Source organism: Miscanthus floridulus, chromosome 11 (genome assembly GCF_019320115.1).
Source record: "Miscanthus floridulus cultivar M001 chromosome 11, ASM1932011v1, whole genome shotgun sequence".
Lineage (NCBI taxonomy): Eukaryota > Viridiplantae > Streptophyta > Magnoliopsida > Poales > Poaceae > Miscanthus > Miscanthus floridulus.
In genome coordinates, this window is record NC_089590.1 from 55,959,562 (window position 1) to 55,971,972 (window position 12,411).

The window sequence follows — 12,411 nt, forward strand, 5'->3', positions numbered from 1 at the left end:
TCCACACGATTAATAGTACATAGTTTCTGAAAGAGAAAGGATCACCAATCTAAACGTGTTTTTAGGATGCACGTTTCGAATGGACCAAAGTGAATTGTTATATATTAAACTATATTATATGATAAAGAGAAGACACTTAAATTTTGTTTGGTAAAGCTTTTCATCGTGTTCGCTTGAATTTATCAGCCTGGCTTATGAGTCATAGTACAGTGTTTTTCTCTCACAACAAAACAGTATCAGCCGCAAAAATCATCAGCCAGTTTATCAGATTCAACTCTGGTTTTTTATGAACTATAGGAAGGAATTTTTTTTATCTCTTTTAAATTGAATTAGGAGCCGATGAAGCTACTGCCTTTTGCTTCACCAGTTTTGTCTAGCGTATAGTCAGAGCTGTTTAGAATCGTGCCAAAGAGGCCTTGTTTTAGTAGCGTAGTTAAAAGTGTACTCTTCCTCGAACTAAGGTGAGTATGAAATGATTTTTTTTTTGAAGGGAGTATGAAATGAAATGAAATTTGTTTATAGTAGTACTACTCCTCGTCCGGATATGCATCCAGCGCAGGTGATTATTAACGCGCATTGCCGAGTCAGCGACACCCGTGCCAAAAGAACCAACAACTCAGAATCAAGGCCCTGTTTAGTTCCACTCTAAAATGACAAATTTTGCAAGATTCTTTATCACATCGAATCTTTGAACGCATGCATAAAGCATTATAATATAAATAAAAAAATAAAACTAATTACACAGTTTAAACGAAATTCACGAGACGAATTTTTTAAGCCTAATTAGACTATGATTGAACACTAATTATCAAATAACAACGAAAGTGCTATAATGGCATTTTGCCAAAAATTTTGCCACCTAAACGGTACCCAAATCTCCGTCGCCGAACTGTGGCCTGCGCTTGCGCTGACGTGTTGTCCCCGTCCAGTCCCTCGAAGCCTCTGCCTGCGGGCCCAGCCGCGGCCTTACCCGCCGTTGGCCTGCTGACTCGGATCCTACGGCCTGTTCGACACCCTGTTTCTTGCTTATAAATCTTAACTTATCAGTAAACGGATCGTATTTTTCTTTCACACGAATCAGCCAGCGGTACTACCATGCCTTATAATCCAGCCGAAACGAACAGCCTCCCGCTAGCGCGAACGGTCACCGACGCGTCTCCAGACGGCAGGCTGCTCCCCAAATCGCCTGCCTTCTCGTTTCAACCCGCGTCTGGCGTAAAGCTGTATCTTCTGCAGATATCTCCCCCCACCCGCGTCTGGCGTAAAGCTGTATCTTCTGCAGATATCTAGCTGTCGCTGAGCTTTGAGCTGCTCCATTCCCGCGCCCCCCTTCTGTTCCAACAACGCTGCGAGATCCATTCCTGCACCAGTTCGTTAGGTTAGTTTAGATCACATTCCCAGGTTCGTTGTAGCCTACACCCCTGCTGCCTCAATTTAATTCGGTGGAGGGGGAAGATCCGGAGGCATCAGCAGAAGGGAAATCCATGGCGCTGTACGCGGATCTCGACGCGCTCAGGGCGTCGGCGGCCGACGTGCGGATCGTCACGTCGGACGGCCAGACCATCGCCGCGCACTCCTACGTTCTTGTAAGGCACTTCATCTTTCCCCTCCTTCTGCCTGGGTTAGTTCCGGTCGACTCGATCGCCGTGTGTGGTTTCTGATTTTGTGGTTTGGAATAATCCCAGGCGTTGGCGTCGCCAGTGCTGGAGAGGATGATCGACAGGGCGCGCTGCCGCGGGTGGGGCGCCGCCGCCGACTGCACCGTCGCCGTCCTCGGCGTCCCCTCCGACGCCGTCCTCGCCTTCCTCCACCTCCTCTACTCCTCCGACGCCGCCGTCGTCCTCGCCCGAAGCTGCAGGCTGGTGGCGCCCGGGACGGAGGAGCTAGTGGCCGCGCACGGCCCGCAGCTGCTGGCGCTGGCGCACGTGTACCGCGTCGGGTGGCTGAAGCGCGCCGCCGAGGCCGCCGTGTCGGCGCGCCTCACCGCGGACCGCGCCGTGGACATGCTCAAGCTGGCAAGGCTCTGCGACGCGCCGCGGCTGTACACGCGGTGCGCGCGCCTGGCCGCCAAGGACTTCGCCGCCGTCGAGGCGTCCGACGGGTGGCGCTTCGCGCGGCGCCACGACCCGGCGCTGGAGCTGGAGCTCCTCCAGCTGCTGGAGGACGCGGACAGCCGGCGCGCGCGGTGGGCGCGGGCGCGGGCGTCGCAGGAGGCCTACCGGCAGCTCGGCCAGGCCATGGGCTCCCTCGACCGCATCTTCGCCGCCACCGGCGGCGGCACCGACGATGACGCGCCGTCCCCGTCGTCCGCAGGCCCTGCTGGTACGTGCGCGGGGGACGGCGACGACGATGCCACGTGCCAGGCCTGCGGCTGCTGATGCGGCACTTCGCGACATGCGCGCGCAAGGTCGCGCCGGGCGGCTGCGCGCGGTGCAAGCGCATGCTGCAGCTCTTCCGCCTCCACGCCTCCGTCTGCGACCGGCCGGAGCAGGACCAGCCGTGCCGCGTGCCGCTCTGCTGGTGAGATGAATCGCACGGATCGGAGGAAAAGACATTTTTTTACGCAGTAGTAAAATGGTGAATCGATCTCTCTCCGACAGCACGATCGCGAAATATCTGTGCTCCAGATTTTCTTTTCACGGCTTCACGAGCGTCCAAACAAAATAGTCCGGCGATCGTACGACGCCAATGCGATCGCCAGCCAAGAATCTGGTTGGCAAGATGCCCTCTCGGCGAATTGGAATGGTTCGATCGTACTGAGCTAGCTTTCAATCATTTCCGTGATAATGACACGAACGGCCGGCATGGCACTGCCTCTGAAAATCACCACCAAAAAGATCTGATCGACCCATGCATATACTAGCAGTCTAGCAGGAGTAGGACTGTAGTAGTACATGCATTCTCAATTGAGGACTCAGATTCTGACTTGGTTTTTTAATTTTGCGCAGCCATTTCACGGCGAAAATGCAGACTGAGAAGGCGGACAAGACATGGCGGCTCCTGGTGAAGAAGGTGACGAGGGCTAGAGCGATGGCCGGCTTGGCCGACAGGCAGGTGCCGGAGGTTGTGGCCATGTCATGGGCGAGGTACAGCACCAGCAACAAATGGGCGCGAAACTGAGATGAAGCATGGTTTTGCTGTAGCCTGTAATCCTTCTGCAATTATTTTTCGCTGTTGGACTACGGCAAAATGCAATCTCACATAGATGGGGTCTGTCTGAGACAAATTGTAGGCGGAGTCGATCTATACCGGATAGATTTAGTGTTTATTTTTAGAGAGATATATAAAGAGAATATAGTGCTGTTGTAGTCCCTGTATATGTTCCTTTAATAAATTTTGTGGATCATTTTGGTAAACGTTTTCTCTTCCTGAAAAGGAGGCTCACTAGGGACGCCGGATGCAGAGTCACCATGTCTGTTTTTCTCTGTGTTAGTTGTCACCCTGTACTTTCCCACTTCCGAAATGATATGTCACGGGTGTCTGTCCCGTCCGCGTACCACCCGAGTCACCCGCACCTACTCGGCACGCCCCGCCTGCGTCGCCCGGGCTGCTGCTCCGCACGCCCTTGCTCGCTCCCGCCCGTGCCCTCATCAGCCTCGCCCGTCGTGGAAGAGGAGGCAGGGAGGATTGCGCCTACGCCTGGGGAGGCCTGCGCCTGCGCCCCCATCCACCTCATGCCGTCGGCAGGAAGGGGAGACCTGTGCTTCTACAGTTCCTCACCAGGTAGGCCTTGACCACCGGCGACAATGTGTCTCAGACGTTTTCGGACATGTTGCAATCCTATGTTTCAAGTGTTTCTGTTGGTTCAGACGTATGTTTTAAGTGTTCTATCTGGATGTTGCATAGGTTGTTGTGGCTATATATGCATGTTTCAAGCGTATGTTTCAAATGTTTTCAGACTTATGTTGCAAGTTTTTCATCGGGATATTGCAAAAGTAGATCTAGATGTTGCATATGTTGCTATTTGTCGGGGTTATGATCCCCGGGTGTCTCAAGGCACCGATTAACTAGCAGGTCGAGCGGCCCACGACACATCAGCTAGCGAAGGCCCGAGCGACCGAGGCCCAGCTAAGCCAAGCAGAACAGGCTAGGGTCGGGCGCGACCAATCCTTCTGTCTTAGCCGCACGACGCGCAAGAGACTCACGACCACTCCGCCGTCCTGATCCTCGGGAGGAACGGGGAGAGTTCACACCCAGCCAAACCTGCCCGTTCTGACAAGAGTAGGCATGCCACACTGACCTCGTAAGGACCGAGGGGACAGCGGTCACCTCGGTCCGGTCAGACGCCACCCCTGCACCACGCAGCGTGGACAAGACAACACCTCCTAAGGCGGTGATAGCCGGTACGGAGCCCACCATCCAGATACGACCCGACAAGACGTCTATATGATTCTACCAACTACGGGATGGGATCCACGATGAGGGCCTTAACTTAGAGGCCATCCAGACTGGCGGGAGCTACGACCCCAACGGTCGAGATCGTAGCCCTCAGCACTTCAAGCCCACAAGGCGACCGATGATCCGGAGGCGGCTACCAACTCCTGTATGATGCCCCCGGAAACCAGGAGGCAATGACGAAGACCACGGCGGAGACCACATCGCACAGGACGGCAGGTGAATCACCACCGTGCCTACAGTGCTGCCACGCCGGCACAGTAGCACCACGTCACACCATGCCGCAACGTGGCCACAAGACCATGACGACAACCACGCCTAGACATGCTCCACAAGATGGGGTAGCTTGCAAGCCAAGTCAGGTAGGACCTCCCTCAGGCTCACGACCCTTCGGCCAAGAGAACCTCCTTCTTTGTATACGCCCTACCCCGAACTCTATATAAGGGCAGCCAGGGCACTCATCTTGGGGATCCAAAACCATTCGATCCAACTTTCATTCTCTCATTCTTACACCGTAGAAGGGCTCCTGAAGCTTCCCTTCGAGCAGCTTGTCTCCTAGCTCTAGATCTCCTACCTCTTCCACCATTCTTGCACCCCTTTTGTAAGAACTTCAGAGCATTCAAGCGAGGAACATGAACTCGATCATCTCTGAGACTAGACGTAGGGCTCCAGCCTAAAACCAGTATAAATACGCATGTTTTTTGAAAGCTACCATCGTCTTCCTAGAGCAGCGCGGTGATCGTATAAGTTTACTAGTCTGGTTTACAAAACACCGATAGTTGGCGTGCTAGGTAGGGGACCATCGCGCACTCACGATTGTTAAGTAGGAAGTGATGGCTCCACGCACCGTTGGAGGACTCGCTGGTGGAATGGCCCATGATGGCCACATCCGCCATGAAAACTATGAGTTCACCGGCGTTGGAAGGCCAGCGCCCGCGTCCACCTTCAGCCACGCTCCAGACCTCTGCTTCAGGGATATAGACCCCGTGGTCTATGGTGGACGCACTCTCAGAACTACCCTCAGTGGCAACATCCCAGAGTCCACCTACATAGGGGGCCCGTACCCTCACTCACCACCAACCATGGCCAGGTCTTCCATGCAGGAAGCTAGAAGACCATGGCTTAAGACGAACTCACCTAGAGAATGGCCTCAATCGACCACGTCCTTTTAGGAAACCACGAGGTTATCCCCGCTAATGGGTCAGTGTCCATCACCAGCTTTTGCCCCGTCCCGGCAAGCCGCATGGGAAGCCTAGGATCGGCGGCAGAACCATGCCCCAAGCAGCGTCTCCGCTACCAGCAAAACGCAGTGCGTCAGGGCGCGCATGTGGCAGAACCACCCAATTTAACCTAATCCCAACTGTAATTGTCAGCCCTTTGACACTAAGTACACAAGAGACCAAGTTAAACCTAGTAGTATGTCGAGTACACCCCATGGGAGAACTCGACAGACTACCAGGTTTAACTTGGTCTCTTTGTGTACTTAGTGTCAAAGGGCTGACAAGTACGGTTGGGATTAGGTTAAATTGGGTGGTTCTACCACAGCGCACGAGCGACGAAATTACTCGCCGCCACACGGCGTCATCGTTAGTAATCAAGTGGCTACCCGACGCTATGCCTCACAAGGCCAAGCCCAGAACCAAGACCAGGACCTGTGCGGTAGACAAACCGTCCGTCATGTCTCAATGAACCGTCAGTCTTCATTCGAAGGCACATGCATCCAAGGAAGCAGGCTCCCTGAGTGCACCACGTGCTGCACCGAGCGGACTAACTCGCATTGCCCTTAGAACCCACACCTGTTGTGATAGCTCGCATCGGCTTTTCTTCAAGAGCGACAGCCAAACCCACAAGCAAAGACACAACGACCGTGACATCGTCGCACCATGAAGACTCAAGCACCAGGACGCACGAGCCCTCCTGACCAGAAGCCATGGCAAGCTAGACCACAAAGAAGCCATCCTCGGGGGCTCAAGAGCCCGCCAAGGACGTTGAGCCAGCAAGGGCTGGCCCAAGGTAGCCCAGAAGGACGATCCACACCAGTTACGACCACCCCGGATGGTAAATAAGCATCATCACCAGCTTGTAGCCCAGGGACCATGAGAACTCCACCACAAGCGAGCGCTCAGAAGTTCACCTCAGCACGAGCAGCAGCGGCAGGGTGAGCGTCCGCTACCTGAACAAGCATCGGTGATATCAATCATGTCCCTCTCTTCGTTGTTTGATCGCATTCACATATGCGCATAGATGCAATGACGAACCTGACTAGCTGAAATGAAGCATATAATCAATTTAGGGACACAGAACCCATGCGTCTCGTCTCGGAGGCATTTCACCTTCCAGACGTCCTGACCCGCCTCTCACGGGCGGCCAATACCGCATTTTGCGGGGGAGCATACGCAAGGTCCCCCACCAACACTCACTCTCGCCACCTACGACATGCAGCACTATAGAGACATAGCTTGGCACGCAGCCACTAACCAGCATCCGCACATCACGAGAGATCAATCCGTAAGCAGAAATCGAAAGCCCACTTGTGTCGGGCTAAAACAAAAGTAATATAAAAACAATAAGAGCGATATGACAGCATGAGTGAACAAGAAGTAAAAACCACCAACAAATCACACGCACGGATAGTTTGGGTATTACAGCTTCGCCCGTCGGTGAAGCACACGGGTGAACTGGGAACACCCAATGCCACATAGGAAACCTAACTACATCCGCGAAGACTGCCCCTCATCTTCACGATCGCCGCAGCGGCGGCCGAGTCACCCATCAAAGCCAACCCCCACCGAGTTCTAGGGACCATGCCTTGGTGGCGACTCTCGCCCGAGGGGCCTTCCTAGGGATGTGCCCCCTCCATCTTAAGGCAGGATGCTGTGAGCTACTACTCTAGCACTACAGTCTGAAGAGTCTCGTTAGAATATGAGAACGAAAACTCGGCAGTAGGAATTAGCGGCGCTAGGAAACTCACCATACGCCCGCATCCACGCGGTGGTAGCCACCGCCTGCACCTCGGCGACCTCTTCCTCCGCCACCTGGAGGGCCGCCTGGAGATAGTCCACGTGGGCCTTCAATTGGGCCACCTCGTGGATAGAACTTGAGTGCAACCGGCGAGCCTATTCCCTCTCGAGCACAAAGCTCCATATCTCCTATCGCCTGATGGTAAGGGATAGGGGATAGGGGCTCACCAGCCCTGGAATGGGCCGAGGATCGATGGTGCCAGAAGGGCCCCTGACCTCAGATGCCATCGCCGGAGAGATGATCCTGAACACACCCACAATTAACAACGAACATAGTTGAGTCCAAAGAGCAACGCGAAATCACTTACCTTTGCTCTCGCAGGGAAGACAGAAGAAGTAACGGCAGCTCGTCAACCTCGGGTGACTCCTCGTGAAGGCACTTCCCGTGATCTATCACCAGGAGAAGCAACTACAAGTGCACAAGCAGAAAAGGAGAAGAAGGCAACGTAGGGGATGAGAGAACAATACCTCCCACTACGCACCACCCCAGTGGATTTATAGCCGCAAAGATAACCTCGGCAAGAAAAATAAGCCCACAACCATTACTAACCACTTCGATAATCTCGTAGAGCAGGGGCGGTGACTAGGCGAAAGGCAGAGTGGTGGCCTCCCACGCGAAAACCCAAACCAGGTAGGCCCTGCATGTTTTCATTTCTCCGTACCGTTTAGATCTACGCGCCTTCATTCAGAAGATGCCTCGCTGCTCACGAGCGGGCACTATCAATGCAACATGATTAAGGAGGTCACACACCCCTGGATCTGCGGGCAAGAGTGACCCACTGTAGCCACGACCCTGAGTCATACTTAGGAAATTTGCTCTTAGGCCGATCCTTAGATGGGCTTGAGGCCACAAAGGGATATGGGCAGGATGAGACGGGCCCCTGCGGCTCTTATCGATGGTGCAGAACCACACGACCACCTCACCCTGTGTTCGAGTTATCCGCTTCAAAGTCATCTAGGTTGACCCCCTCTGGGGGAGGCATCTTGCCCTCTAACCGTTGCAAAGGCGGTCAGGGACCGACAGGCTTGATGGCCAATGATTTATGGGACGTCTCTCGATGAGGCACAACCGAACTCCACATCAATTTGGGATTATATCGTCTCCCGCTCGAATTACCCATCGACCCCAACGAGGCGCACAGCTTCGACCATGTGGTTACGGTGGACAAGCCTCTCCCCCGCATGGGGCGAAAACTAAAATCTGCCTACAACAAGGTAGTATGACTCCTCAGGGTCGGGAAGGACAGCGGGAGGAAGCCAGAGCTAGGCCTGAGCAATCCTAATAGCCAGGGCCAGGCCACGACTAGTTCGTCCCTACATCCCGACACCGTGACTTAAAGCCAGCTCCCAAAGCCTCGCACACCCATGAGGACCAGCGACCATTTCAAGAGGGACCATCACCACAGATGGCTAAATGTCATGCAATAGTCACAGACACTTGGGAAGAGAGGTCTAAGGTCGCTCGACGACCTCACCACCCCACGCGATGAGAGGCCAATGACTCACCCGAAGACTGCACCCTTGAGCTCGCAGACACTCAGGAGGAGAGGTCCAAGGTCGCTCGACGACCTCGCCGCCCCACGTGGCGAGAGGACAATGACTCACCCGAAGCCTACATCCTCGAGCTCGTAGACACTCAGGAGGAGAGGTCCAAGGTCGCTCGATGACCTCATTGCCCCACGCAGCGAGAGGCCAATGACTCAATTGAAGCCTGCATCCTTGATCTCGTAGACACTTAGGAGGAGAGGTCCAAGGTCACTCCACAACCTCGCCGCCCCGCGCAGCAAGAGGCCAATGACTCACCTAAAGTCTACACCCTTGAGCTCACAGACACTCGAGAGGAGAGGTCCAAGGTCGCTCGATGACCTCGCCGCCCCATACGGCGAGAGGCCAATGACTCACCCGAAGCCTACATCCTCGAGCTCACAGACACTCGAAAGGAGAGGGCCAAGGTCGCTCAACAACCTCGCCGCCCCATGCAGTGAGAAGCCAATGACTCACTTCAAAGCCTACATCCTTGAGCTCACAAACACTCGAGAGGAGAGGTCCAAGGTCACTCGATGACCTCGCTACCCCGCGCGGCAAAAGGCTAATGACTCACCTAAAGCCTACACCCTCGAGCTCGCAGGCACTCGGGAGGAGAGGTCCAAGGTCGCTCAACGACCTCGTCGCCCCGCACGGCGAGAGGCCAATGACTCACTCAAAACCTGCATCCTCGAGCTCACAAATACTTGGGAGGAGAGGTCCAAGGTCGCTCGATGACCTCGCCACCCCGCGCGGTGAGAGGCCAATGACTCACCCGAAGCCTGCACCCTCAAGCTCACAGACACTCGGGAGGAGAGGTCCAAGGTCGCTCGATGACCTCGCCATACCACGCGGCGAGAGGCCAATGACTCACCCAAAGCCTGCATCCTCGAGCTCACAAACACTCAGGAGAAGATGTCCAAGGTTGCTCGATGACCTCGCCGCCCCGCGCTACTAGAGGCTAGTAACTCACTTGAGGTCCGCATCCTCGGACATGCAAATCTAATCCCAACCAAATGGTTCAGGACTCAACACGAACCCACTCAAATAACATACCCACAAAACACGTGCGATCAAACCGCATATATCAAACACAAAAGCAAGAGCCACACAAATCACAAGATCAGTGCGGCCCCGGCTGTATGCAAAGAAGGACCTAGTACCCGATCAACCTCAACCAAGGGAATCTAGCGGAAAGGCCCAATGTTGCCCCGCAACCTGCTACCCTGCGTACCGAAAGGTCAATAACCCACTCAGAGAACCTTGGTTCGATGCCAACAAGCCCGAATCCGGTCAAACGGCCTGGGGGCTCACCACAGCCTCGCAAAGAGCCACAACAACTCTAGAAGGAGGATTCCTTGAGCTTTTATTCATGTTTCATGATTACAAAGCGATGTGCGGTCGATCCACACACAAAGAATATGAAAATTGATACCACCACACCCTAGTGGTGGTACCACTGAAAAACCCTCGGGGAGTGAAGTCATGGGGGGAGGCAAGACGAAGCAAAAAATGAACTCGCAAGCCCTCCCGCAGAGTCACAGCCCCTAGGGAACGAAGCGCGGGGAGGAAGAGAGCGACAGGACTGCCTAGCTCCAACAAGCACCTTGGCAACCGCTCTAGTGCCAAGATGGAGCAAAAGGGAGGCCAAAGTGCAGCCATGTCACAAAGGATACACTACCCCATACACGGCAGCCACGCCACTATCTCCTTCCCCGCTCGCAAGTCCCCTTCTAGCACCAGTTGACGAAGAGGTGCCATCAGCCTCTGGGCACCACTAGTGACCCCTAGTGGGATGCAAAACAAGAACCACGTGGTTCTCCTCAGGCCCTTTTCCTCACAACTCCTAGCCGCTCAGAGAGGCGAAAGAGCAGTTCATGGTTATAGCCACGAGTGCTTCAAATGGTAGAAAGGTCTCCATTTATAGGCTAGGGACGGATAAGCATCTTGAAACCCATGCACCACGTGGCAAACCATAGGAGGCCACAGCCAATGTTAGATGCCCATATGAGGTTGAGGAAATCGAGACCTTCTCAAAGGCACGACCGATACAGCGTCAACGAGACCACTCAGACCCACCTGGGTCACGAACCCTGGTACGCAACACACTGACATGGCAGTGCTCAGTGGTTACATACCGCATCACTAGGGCGTCCTTACGGGACAGAGCACAACAACCACCTACCGCATTCAACGCACCAGCCCATGAGGGGTCAAGTGACGAAGCTCGAACAAGCCACAACTACAAACCCACGCTCAACGCACATGCATCTCAGTGCTTTCACGATCACTTCGTAATCACAAAAACGCTTGGGGGCTACTGTCGGGGTTATGATCCCCGAGTGTATCAAGGCACCGATTAACTAACAGGCCAGCGGCCCATGACGCATCAGCTAGCGAAGGCTCGAGCGACCGAGGCCTATCTAAGCCAAGCAGAACAGGCCTGACACCAAGGCCAGGGTCGGCCGTGACCCCTACTTTTGTCTTAGCCGCCTGATGCGTGAGAGACTTTTGACCTCTCCTCCATCCTGACCCTCGGGAGGAACGGGGAGAGTTTATCCCTAGTCAAATCTACCCACTCTAACAAGAGTAGGCACGTTGCACTAACCTTGCAAGGACCGAGGGGACAATGGTCACCTTGGTCTGGTCAGACGCCACCCCTGCACCCCGCAGCGCGTACAAGACAACACCGCCCAAGGCGATGGCAGCTGATATAGAGCCCACGTCTAGATACGGCCTGACAAGATACCTGTACGATTCTACCCACGACGAGATGGGATCCACGATGAGGGCCTTGACATAGAGGCCATCTAGACTGGCGGGAGCCACGACTCCAATGATCGGGATCGTAGCCCTCAGCTCCTCAAGCCCATAGGGCGATCGACGACCCAAGGGCAGCTACCAACTCCTGTACGAAGCCCCTGGAAACCAAGAGGCGATGACGAAGACCGTGGCGGAGACCACGTTGCACAGGATGGTAGGCGAATCACTACCGTGCCTACAGTGCCACGACGGTGGACACAGTAGCACCACGTCACACCATGACATGATGTGCCCACAAGACTATGACGACAACCACGCCCAGACGTGCTCCACAAGACGGCGTAGCTCGCAAGCCAAGTTAGCTAGGACCTCCCTCAGGCTCACGACCGTTCGGTTAGGAGAACCTCCTTCTTTGTATACGTCCTGGCCCTGAACTCTATATAAGGGCAGCCAGTGCACACATCTTGGGGATCCGAAACCATTCGATCCAGCTTTCATTCTTTCATTCTGACACCATAGAAGGGCTCCTAAAGCTTCCCTTCAGACCAGCCTGTCTCCTAGCTCTAGATCTCCTACCTGTTCCACCATTCTTGTACCCCCATTGTAAGAACTTCAGAGCATTCAAGCGAAAAACACGCGCTTACCATCTTTGAGACTGGATATAGGGCTCCGGCCTGAACCAGTATAAATTCTCATATCTTTTGGATGC

General features: G+C 54.5%; 1 pseudogene; it reads left to right on the forward strand.

The window, feature by feature from the left end:
* The first annotated feature begins 764 nt into the window (after positions 1-764).
* On the forward strand, positions 765-3,376 carry LOC136493150 (BTB/POZ and TAZ domain-containing protein 2-like; annotated as a pseudogene).
* The last annotated feature ends 9,035 nt before the right edge of the window (positions 3,377-12,411 follow it).